Below are 12,514 nucleotides of genomic sequence, written 5' to 3'. Positions count from 1 at the left end.
GCTAAATGTTGAGGTCCAAAAAAATCATGACATAAGGCCCAAAGAAATTTGTCATTGGGCCAACCCCATGGGAAGTAAAATTAAAAAGGGGTTCAGCTCACAAAAGAAAAGGATGGTAGGCCAAAAAGATTTGAAGCCCAAAATCCATGAAAGGGCAGGTTTTAAGAACCCATGAAATAGAGGGAAGAAAGAAAAGGGCCCAGTCTGCCAAGATCAGAGGACCAAAGAGAGTCTAGTAGAAAGAACTAGGCCCGAGATCCCTGGGACATATAGCGTAGACAAAGTAGGATTGAGACAGCTCAAGAGGCGAATCGAAAAGCAAAAGAAATGAAGGACAGATATGTCCTTTTCGAGCACACAGTGATGCAGTAAAGAACTAGAGGGCTTGGAGTGCAACAACTCATGAGCAAAAGGCTGGTACTTTGGGCAACCCAGAAAGAAGAACCAAAAGGGGAAGTAGCTGGGAAAACCTTCAACTGGGCAGGGAAGGATTCAGCTTACTTGGGAAAAATGACAAAAAGGAAAGGCAGCCAAAAAGCTAAGTTTGAAAAGGTAAAAGTGTGGAAGCATTTGAGGAAGAGAGATTGAAGAACAACTCTTCCAAGATTCCCCATAATAGAAGGTCAGTGAGAGGCTTTTTGGGAAACAACACCAAAAGAAGGAAACTATGAGAAACAAGGAAAAAATCAGTCGTCAGAAGGGTTGGAACAACAGGGGCTCTGGTACCCAGGGAGCCAAGAGGGGGGAATCAGTGGTATGCCGGGACCCTAGAGTGACATTATAAAAGGAGAAGCGGCTAACATTGAATGGGACAATTTTCAGCAATAGTAAATCATAACAGAATCATTGAGAAAACTTTGTCAAAATCTAGAGAAAGTAGTAAAAGAAAGAGAAATACCCCCGGTATCCCAATACAGCCGCTGTAGAACTGTGAGAGTGCTTTTTTCTTTAGCACATAGGCCCAAGGATCCTGGGCCAAATAGTTTTGTTTTGGTGGACTGGGCTTGGTTCACCGCAGCTAAATGGGGGCTGATTACGAACTAAGTTGTGCGCAAGTCACATAAATCTCCTCAAGGCAAAAATGCGATTCCTCCCCGGGCGTACTGTCGTGGGATCCCGGGACGTACTGTCGTGGGATCCCGGAGCGTATTAGGCCTGTAAGAACCCAGAATCTCTGGTTCTGTGCACTATACAATCTTTCTCCATGCTTGTTATGCAATGAAGTTTTGTCCTTTCCTTTTACCTCTATAAGTCCTACACAAGAACAACTATACAATGCACATATCTTCAAATAATTGTTAGTTTCTTAGATTAGGATATATATATATATATATATTAATACATATACATATATGTAAATGAATTTCATAAGAATGATTCAGCCACGAGGATCCTGGCCCCAATTCTCACAGACTTATGCTTTTGCACAAGACTTGTGGGATTTGGAACTCAAGTCTGAGTGGCTTTGCTTGGGCAAGGACTCAGCTTTACAAGCAAGAATATATATGTATTGAGCAGCAAGAAGCAGTAAAGAAATATGCAAAGTAATTGTTAGAAATTCTCAAATCAATATGAGATATTTCATTATTTTTCTTGATTGTGGATTACAAATGTGCTCACTAAGACGTGATACAAGGTTCAAATAAGCTCAAAAATTACAGACTTTGATGGCTATTCAAGCCTCTAAGACTTGCAAAGTTTGAATCCTTTTGAATCCAAGTATGTGCTATAGTGGCTGTTTCTGGGATACCGGGAGACATTCCTCTGTTTTTCTTAAATTTTACAGAGTTCTAATGACTCTGTTATGATATTCTCCCTACTGAAAATCCTCCCCCCTTCAACATGGGTTTTCTCTTCCTTTTATAGCGTGTTTTCTAGGGCTCTGAGGTACCAGTGATTTCTCTCTTTTGGCCCTCAGAGCTCGTGCTGTGTCATTTTCTTAGGAGCTGGTTTCTTCCCTTTTTTCTCATGGTTTTCATCTTTTAATACTGTTTCTCTAAAAGTCACTTGCTGACTTTCCATTCCGGGGCGTCCTAGCCTTCAATCTCTCTTCCTTCAAGATTTCTCACTTTTCAGACTCAGCTGCTGTTGTATTTCCTTGCTGTCATTATTCCTAAATAGTTGGAATCTTTTACTGCTGGGTTGAAAGTTCTCTTCCAATTGCTTCTACATATGATTTTCTCATTCTTGGTTCCTTGTGGTACAGCTCCTTTGTTCATGAATGTTTGCTTTATACTTTCTGATTCTTTGCTGCACCACTGGGTACTTGAGAAGGACATCTCTGTTCTTCATTTCTTGTATTTCGTGGTACCTTTCTTGAGTTGTCTCAATCCTACAGTAGCTGTGCTGCACGTCCCGAGGATCCCGAGCCTCTGGCAGCCTCTGGGTATCCCGGCCCAGTTCTTTCACTGAATTTTGCTGGATTTTTTAATGGCATTTTTGCTGGAAATCTGAACATAAATTGGGCCTTAATGTTGATTCTTCTTGCTGCTTGAATTGGGCCTTCTTTACTTTTCATGGAATGGACTTTCTTGTGAAATTTTAGCCTTCAACATTAGCCCCCCGAGCTCGTGGGTTACCTGTAGCCCACGCGCGAGAAAATCCAGTGGAAGAACTGGGCCGGGATACCCAGAGGCTGCCAGAGGCTTGGGATCCTCAGGACGTGCAGCACAGCTACTGTAGGATTGAGACAACTCAAGAAAGGTACCACGAAATACAAGAAATGAAGAACAGAGATGTCCTTCTCAAGTACCCAGTGGTGCAGCAAAGAATCAGAAAGTATAAAGCAAACATTCATGAACAAAGGAGCTGTACCACAAGGAACTAAGAATGAGAAAATCATACGTAGAAGCAATTGGAAGAGAACTTTCAACCCAGCAGTAAAAGATTCCAACTATTTGGGAATAATGACAGCAAGGAAATACAACAGCAGCTGAGTCTGAAAAGTGAGAAATCTTGAAGGAAGAGAGATTGAAGGCTAGGACGCCCCAGAATGGAAAGTCAGCAAGTGACTTTTAGAGAAACAGTATTAAAAGATGAAAACCATGAGAAAAAAGGGAAGAAACCAGCTCTTAAGAAAATGACACAGCACGAGCTCTGAGGGCCAAAAGTGAGAAATCACTGGTACCTCAGAGCCCTAGAAAACACGCTATAAAAGGAAGAGAAAACCCATGTTGAAGGGGGGAGGATTTTCAGTAGGGAGAATATCATAACAGAGTCATTAGAACTCTGTAAAATTTAAGAAAAACAGAGGAATGTCTCCCGGTATCCCAGAAACAGCCACTATAGCACATACTTGGATTCAAAAGGATTCAAACTTTGCAAGTCTTAGAGGCTTGAATAGCCATCAAAGTCTGTAATTTTTGAGCTTATTTGAACCTTGTATCACGTCTTAGTGAGCACATTTGTAATCCACAATCAAGAAAAATAATGAAATATCTCATATTGATTTGAGAATTTCTAACAATTACTTTGCATATTTCTTTACTGCTTCTTGCTGCTCAATACATATATATTCTTGCTTGTAAAGCTGAGTCCTTGCCCAAGCAAAGCCACTCAGACTTGAGTTCCAAATCCCACAAGTCTTGTGCAAAAGCATAAGTCTGTGAGAATTGGGGCCAGGATCCTCGTGGCTGAATCATTCTTATGAAATTCATTTACATATATGTATATGTATTAATATATATATATATATATATATATATATCCTAATCTAAGAAACTAACAATTATTTGAAGATATGTGCATTGTATAGTTGTTCTTGTGTAGGACCTATAGAGGTAAAAGGAAAGGACAAAACTTCATTGCATAACAAGCATGGAGAAAGATTGTATAGTGCACAGAACCAGAGATTCTGGGTTCTTACAGGCCTAATACGCCCCGGGATCCCACGACAGTACGTCCCGGGATCCCACGACAGTACGCCCGGGGAGGAATCGCATTTTTGCCTTGAGGAGATTTATGTGACTTGCGCACAACTTGGTTCGTAATCAGCCCCCATTTAGCTGCGGTGAACCAAGCCCAGTCCACCAAAACACAACTATTTGGCCCAGGATCCTTGGGCCTGTGTGCTAAAGAAAAAAGCACTCTCACAAGAACATACTCGGATTCAAAGAGATTTAAATTTTGCAAGTCTTGGAGGCTTGAATAGCCATCTAAGTCTGTGATTTTTGAGCTTATTTGGACCTTGTAACACATCTTAGTGAGCGCATTGTAATCCATAATTAAGATAATAATCAAATATTTTCATATTGATTTGAGGATCCCTAACAGTCATTGTGTGCTTTTTCCTATTACATTGTTTTTTCCTTTTGCTGTTTTTCTTGCTGTTTAATACATATAATCCTGCTTGTTAGTGTATACGTGTTGCAAGATCCTTGCCTTGTGCACCACTTGGTTTGTAAACAACCCATTTAGCTGCGGTAAACCAAGCCCAGTCCATCAAACCACAAGTATTTGGCCCAGGATCCTTGGGCCTGGGAGCTAAGAAAAAAAGCACCCACACAAACCCCAAAGTTCCACCCGTTTGATGGGAGGAATGGGAGTGCTGTGGAACATATGAACAAATTCATTCACAATATGGGTCCTTATGCTAGGGACAAGGAACTATGTCTAAGGGAATTTGCTAAGTCCCTAGTAGACAGAGCATATACGTGGTACACCACCTTGAGGGCCGGGTCTATCAAGACTTGAGATGAGATGATGGAGAGATTCTGTGCAAAGAACTACCCAAGCGAAGATAAAGTCACTTTTTCAAGTCTTCAGATGGTAAAGCCAAGGCCTAGAGAGGATTCTGTTGAGTTTATCAATAGATTCGAGGATGTCTCCCTAGATTGTTTTGGAGACCGTGAAGAAAAGGTGGAGACCTGCATATCTAACATACTCTTTGATTATAGAATTAATTTAGACAACCTATGTATAACTCAGCTAGCTAATTTATTGCAAAGAACTAGGAGGATGGAGTTAACTATGAAAATGAAGAGGGTACCAGTCTCCCAAGCCATGACAACCTTGGTAGGGGAAAATAAGCAAAAAACCTAAAGGAAAGGTGACCGAGGAACCCCCTATGATCCTATGTACTATAGAGGAGTTGAACCATGTCCTAGACAAGTGGATTGGAAATGGAGTTGTCTAGCCATTCCCTGTGTCAAAGCTGCTTATTGAAGTGGAGAGAAAAAGCCATTTATTTTGCAGGATCCACAACTATGTCAAGCATTCCACCAAGAATTGTTGGCCCATCCGGAGAGTTTTTCATAAGAAGCAGAGGGAGGGGACCCTAGTGCTTACCCGACGAGAACCTGAAGTACAAAGGAACCCTTTGCCCAATCACAAAGGAAAAGGGATAGTGGCTGTAGTAATTCATGGGAACCTAGTTGATGTAGAAGCAGAGGATTCAGAAGGATCCTTCCATTTAAACATAGTCAGGACCATCCAGAAGAACCCCCCCAAGTTGAGGTCCTTGTTTATCCAGTTAGGATTTGGACCAGAAGCAAGAAGGATCGAAATAGAATCCCTTATGAGTATAGCAACAAACTCAGGGGTGGAGTGTTTCATAGCGAAATCCCATGCAAGTAAAGCTTTCTTGAAAACAACTAATGCAATAACCTCCACGGATGAAGATATGGAGGTTGAGTACCCAAACCATCAAAGGCCCCTCTATTTGACTGCTACCATAAATGGTGTATAGATTAGGAGGGCATTGGTAGATATAGGGACTTCATTCAACCTCATTGCCCTAAGTACCCTAGAGGCTATTGGCATGGCTGGCAAAAGGATCCTAGGGGCTCCTGTAAAGATAACAGGATTTGGAGGAGCTGTAGAATCTACTGGAGGGTACGTGTAGTTGACCTTAAGGGTGGGCCCTATAGTGACTTTGACTCAGTTCCATGTAATCAATTTAGAGGTTTCCTATCATATCCTGTTGAGGCGACCTTGGCTCCATAAACATCTCTTAATCCCATCGACGTACCACCAATGTGTGAAGGGGAGGCTGAATGGGAGGCCTATAGGGATTCCTGCCAACCCAAATCCACTTAATTGAGGGGAAATGAATTTTGTAGAAATTATGTTTTATGATGAGTTGGCACCAAATGACGAATGTCCCACACTAAGAACCCCAGGAGCACCTGTTTTAGAAGAAAAAGAAGGGGATAGCACTCGCGATCTGAGGGATCTCTTGGACAGGAAAAAATAGAAGAAGGAGGCCAGCTCCTCAGGATCCTGGGAGTGTGTAGTAGTCCAGGAACCCGGGGACAGATTGATATATCGCTTATGAAGGTACGTGAGACCTGAATACACTTCACAAAAGGGTCCCAGACCACCAAACTGCTTGACGGCTCAAGAGGAAGTCCTAGAGGACGTGGAGAAGGAAACACAAATTCAACCCAAAAAGGAGTTTGAAGAAATAAATTTTGGGGCTGACCTAGAAACCCTGAGACCCGTTTTTATCAGCAGTCGATTATCAGCAAAGGAAAAAGAGCAGTTAGTGGAATTGCTAAAGAGATATGTGTGTTTTCATGGATATATGACGAGATGCCTAGCTTGGATCCTGGGTTGGTGGTCCATTCTCTCAATGTAGATCCGGGAACCAAGCCAATAATCCAACTAGCCAAGGTCTTCCACCTTGAGGTAGGGGCTCAATCACTCAAGTGGTTAAGAAATTGTTGGCAGCAGGATTCATCAAGCCTATCCAACATCCTAAACAGCTTTCCAATATAGTTCTCGTGAAGAAAAAGAATGGCCAAATCAAGTGTTGCGTAGAATTTCACAACCTAAACAAAGCATGTCCTAAGGATGAATTCCCTTTACTGAGCGTCAATTCCCTTATAGACTTCACTGCAGGAAGTTCCATGTTCTCCTTCATGGATGGGTATAGTGGATACAATCAAATTTGGATGGTTGCCAAGGACGCCGAGAAAACAACATTCAGGACCTTGATTGGGAACTTTTATTATACTATAATGCCTTTTGGCCTTAAAAATGCAGGAGCCATGTACCAGCGTACCATAACAGCCATCTTCCACGATATGATGCATCAAGAGATGGAGGATTATGTAGATGATATTGTGGTAAAATCAAAGACTAGGGTTGGACACTTCCAAGTCTTAGAACGAGTCTTTGAAAGATGTAGGATGTACAAGCCACGCATGAACCCCCTAAAGTGTGCCTTTGGGATATCTGCTAGAAAGTTCCTTAGGTTCCTGGTACATCACAGAGGCATAAGTGTATATCTAGCCAAGGACACTGCCATAGCAACCATGAAGAGGCCCACATTAGTAAAAGAGTTCAAAAATTTTTCTAGGAAGGGTCTCTTACATCAAACGGTTTGTGCCTGGTCTAGCCTTGGTCACTAGTCGATTATCCAAACTGTTGAAAAAGGGAGCTGAGTTCACATGAGAAACTTAACAACAAGAAGCCTTCCAAAGGATCTAGCAAATCATGAACCATTTGCCTACCCTACAAGCACCAGTATGTGGGAAGCCACTGTTATTATATTTGGCATCCAACTTTTAGGCAATTGGAGCATTGCTGGCTAAGGAAGATGACGAAGGAAATGAATAGCCCATTTATTATGTGAGCAAGGCCTTACAAGATGTGGAAACAAGGTATCCCAAGATAGAGAGAGCACGCTTGGTGATTATTTATGCATCTAAAACGCTGAAACGCTGCTTCTTAGCCTATCAAATCATCCTAGTGACAAAGTCTCATCCTATAAAGGCCTCCTCCATTAGTCCTTGTTGACCGGAAGGGTGGCCTAATAGCTAGTTTTGCTCTCTCAATATGATATAGCCCTAAAGACCACTAAGTCTGTTAAGAGTCAGACCATAGCAAATCTACTAGCCTAGTTCCCCGGGGAAAATGAGTGCCCACTAAGCGAGGAGATCTCGGGGGAAGTGGCAGTAGTAGAGCTCTTGGGAAGGAAGTGGACCATGAGGTTTGATGGGTCAACAACGACAGCTTCAAATGGCATAGGAGTTGTATTGAGTTGTGAAGATGGGGACACCATGCCATTCTCCTTCAAACTTGAGTTCCCCTACTCAAATAACGCTGCTGAGTATGAGGCATACCTAACTGGACTGGCCATAGCACTTGGCATAGGGATTAAGCACATGAGAGTGCTAGGAGATTCCAACCTTGTGGTCTCTCAACTCAAAGGGGACTTCACATTACGGGAGCCAAGCCTGGCATCCCATCAAACTTAGGTGCAAAAGGTAGAAGGAAGGTTCCAAACCTTTAGTGTGGATTACGCCCAAAGAAGTGAGAACCAGTTTACTGACGCACTAGCCACCCCGGGATCCCAGGTACCTTTCAAAAAAGAAAATACCCTAATAAGGGTAAATAAGCAGTAAAGGTCCATCATAGAAACTCTTAAAAGAATGTTCCTAAAGGAACCAGGTGAAGAAGATTGGAAGAGTGCGATAAAAAGAGAAGTAGAAAAGTTAGAGCATGGAGGAAGTATCAAAGAGTTAAAGGACTATACCTTGATAAAGGGGTAGTTGTACAAAAGGCTGCTCGGAGGGATCCTGTCCAAATGTATTAGTGAAAAGGAAGGAAAGCTAAAACTAGAGGAACTGCACAACCAGACTTGTGGGGTCATAGAAAAAGTCAGCCTATACAGGAGGATGCAGTGCATGGGATACTACTGGCTTGGCATGAAAAAGGATGCTACCATTGTGCAAGAAAAGTGTCAAAGTTGTTAGCTCTCGATGGACAAAGAAGAAAGTTATGCAGTATTTGTTGCAGAAGATTGGAGGACTCCATTTGTTGAGTACCTAGATCAAGGGATCCTGTCAGCTGACAGAATGTTGGCCCACCAACTCAAGAAGATAGTGGCTGGTGGACTTTGAAGGACTAGAAGAGTAACAAGAAGTTCCAAGGAGGCAAAGCCAAAGGTATCAGCAAAAAATGATGAAGATTAATAGCATGAAGAGCAGCTTCGCCCCTAAAAAGAGCAGGAACTTTGGTAGAGAGAAGGAGAGCATGAACAGTGTCAAGAATATGACGAAGTTTTTGTTTGGCCCTACCATTTTGCTAAGAGGTACCTGGACAAGTTAGTTGATGAATAGTGTCATAGGAATGCAAAATAGCTTGGAAAACATATTAAGTGTATTCAAGAGCATTATCAGATCGAAAAATTTTGATTCGTTTGGAAAATTAAGTTTCAACCATTTTTTTGCAAAATTAGAATATATTTGTAAAAATTCAGAACGATGTTTCATATGAAAAATCCAGGTATAGCAGGAATAATCATCAACAAAGACAATAAAATATCGAGATCCACCAATACTAGAGATAGAGGAAGGACCATAGACATCAAAATGAATTAGGTCAAAGATATTAGTGGACATTGATTCACTAGTATTAAAAGACAAATCTGGTTGTTTTCCTAATTGACATGAAACACAATCAAAATATTCTTTAGACACTAAACCTAACAAACCTCTAGAAGCCAAGTGTTGTACCCGAGAGGAAGATGCGTGACCAAGTCAAGCATGCCAAAGTGCAAGGGAAGGAATAGAAGAAACTACAGCAGCAACAGAAACAGGATCAACAGGTGGAAGACGAAGGTTGTCCACGGGAAACATACGCCCAATTCTGGGATCGGTCCCAAGCTCCTATCCCATCCTCGAATCTTGCAAAATACACCTAAAATAATTAAAGGTAATGCGATAATCCAGCTCAGCTAATTGTCTCATAGAAAATAAATTGTAAGAAAGGTTAGGAACATTAAAAACTTAGCTCTGATACCATGTTCAATATTAGCTATGATATATTCCATGTTGAATATGCTTGAATAGATGCGGAAGAGAGAAGCATAAAATAGGAACATAAGAACACTAGGGTTACGTGGTTCAGCTTTATGGCCTATGTCCACGAAGGAAACCCTTAAAGGTTACATCTTTATTATATAAAAGTATAGTACAAAACTTGTGTTACAATGAACCATAATATGGGTATATATAATAGACTAAATCCTAGAATAATAGACTTCTAGATTAATGAAACCTTGAGATTTGATAAGGTTGAGAAGATCCCTTGAAAGAAGTTTGGCTCTGTGACGGTGGTTTGAGGAGGACAATGGTCTTGTAGTGTTGATACGACTTAATGTTTGCTTGACTATACCGAAGAGTTTTGACAGTAGCAATGGGAAGCCAAAGAAGATGAACATAATGAAGAAACACAGAGGAAGACAAAGATTACTTTTAAACACACCGTAAGGACAGAAAACCATGGCCATAGGAAAGTGGCTTTGATACTATGTTAGAAATACTGAATGAATGTATTGTATTTCTCAAATCATAAAATATACATGAGTGCCTTTATATAGGAGGCAGAATGTGTAATACAAGTATGTGTGCTATATAAATAAATAAGGTGGGCCTAAAGCCCACAACCTATTACACGTTAACAAGGCCAATGACTCATTTTGGTGTTTTCAACATCCAAAGTGCAAATCACCCTCCCCTAACTATTTACTATATATATAAAAATATATAAAATTACCAAGAAAGAGAAGAAAAAAAAAGAAGTTGTTGGGAAATTTATACCCTAGTTGATAGAATTGACAAGTTTTAAACCCAAGTTATTAATTAGATTTATTATGAATAACCTTGTTAAAACAAACTAACATCAATACCATGTCAATATCATGCACAATGAAAAAGTAAATAAGACAAGTATGATGACCTAGGAAAACCAATGAAACAAACTAATTTCACAATAAAAAAACATGAAGGGAAACCTTCTCGAAAAGCAATTCACTATAGTAAAGAGAAGTTTCAGATCTAGTACAAAACCTTTGTCCTTAGACTCTACAATCCCCGTAGATGAACTTACAACAGAAACCTTCTACCACTTCAGAACTTCTGAACTCTTTAATATATGAACGCCACCCTTTTGCACGGATCTCAATATGTGACTAACCAAAGATACATGACTTCCAGTATGTGACTAACTCCAGCAACTTGAAGATATTATTGGCTGCAAAGTTCTTCACTTCATCAACAATGAAGATCAAGAAGCACTTGGTTACAAAAGCCTAAGGCGCGAAGACGCAGTAACTTTTTTTAGAGAGAATAAGGCACTAGGTCACTTTTCACATGTGTTTTTCTCGTATTCTCTTATGTGACAACCTTTAAAATAAGCCTTATATATATCTAGGATTGTAAGAAAAGAAACTCTACACATACATGTCAGGATGCGCTGAAAATCAGATCTGGAAATTCTGATTTCGTAAATCTCAATAGATATTTCTATCAAGCTTTTGTCTAGCTTTAATAGATCTCGATAGATATTATTTGTCAAGATATTAATGAACAGCTTTTCTTCACTTGTTTCTTGGTCCAATCTTCATGGCTTTAATACTTAGCTTGAACAAAATGTTTATTGAAGTACTAAACCCTTCTTAGATCTACCCAATTACAAGTAAAATGCATTTTGTCAAAGGATTAGCCAATTTACAATAACATATGTCCTACCAAGTTCCACATATGTCCTAACAGAAGTTTTAAGAATAAAACATAACACATTACCTAAGAAAAATAAGTAAATATTTAATATGAATTGCATCTCAATCTACTCAATATGAGCAGTAGATCCAACAGTGAAAATATTATACTTGAAAATTGCACATCAAGTTGGGAATAAATTTTGTCAGTATATTTATCAACGACACAAAATTTTAATACAATTTTAGTATACAATAAAAATGAGTCAATAAAGAATTTAAATTTTATTACTATGACTATTATATAAATGTATTAAATATTACCTTCAAATCCATATAACCAACTACGAGTGCAAATCAAAACTCCGATGTTCTCGAGTACAATTTGAAATTGATATTGAATAAGGATTTTTTTTTTCAAAAGATCTTGTGCCGTTTACAAGAGCTCAAAAAACCCATTGTAATTCTCTTTTTACAAAATGAAATCATCTATGTTTGCATATTACCTTCTAACAAAAAAATTAAGCAAAAAATTTTTAATTTTATTTTTTTAAGAGTTTATTTATTTTTAAATGTTAAAAAGGGTGACCCAACTAGACTCGACATCAACAAGCTGTACACGGATTGACTCATTTTCCCAATGGGTCCAAAATTCTCGGTTGGGGTCCAATTTTACTAAGTCATAAGGAAATTTAGAGAAATATGTAGCAATACTTCGAAGAAATTAAAGTAAATAATAAAAAATACAAGAGCAAAAAACTCTACAAATCTCAAGGGATGAGGAATTGCCAAGATAAAAAATAGAGTAAATTAATTTCTTAATTACTTTTAGCATTTTTGTCAAACACAACGTTTTACTCTTGCAAGCTTCTCGCATATATGCATTTATAAGTACAACACCGTTAGTTAGACAAATATTAAGGCAAATGGTATTTTTTTTTTTTTGGTGTTCTATATTTGTGATTTGAACCTTATTTTTTTCTCCCTACTATTTATCTATACTAAAAAATAAAAAAAATACGATAAGGAAAAATAGAATTATTTATTAGAATTGTAATGTCCATGCCT

This window comes from Quercus robur, chromosome 9 (assembly GCF_932294415.1).
Source record: "Quercus robur chromosome 9, dhQueRobu3.1, whole genome shotgun sequence".
Taxonomy (NCBI): domain Eukaryota; kingdom Viridiplantae; phylum Streptophyta; class Magnoliopsida; order Fagales; family Fagaceae; genus Quercus; species Quercus robur.
The sequence above is the reverse complement of the archived record's forward strand: the minus strand, read 5'-3'. Positions refer to the sequence as shown.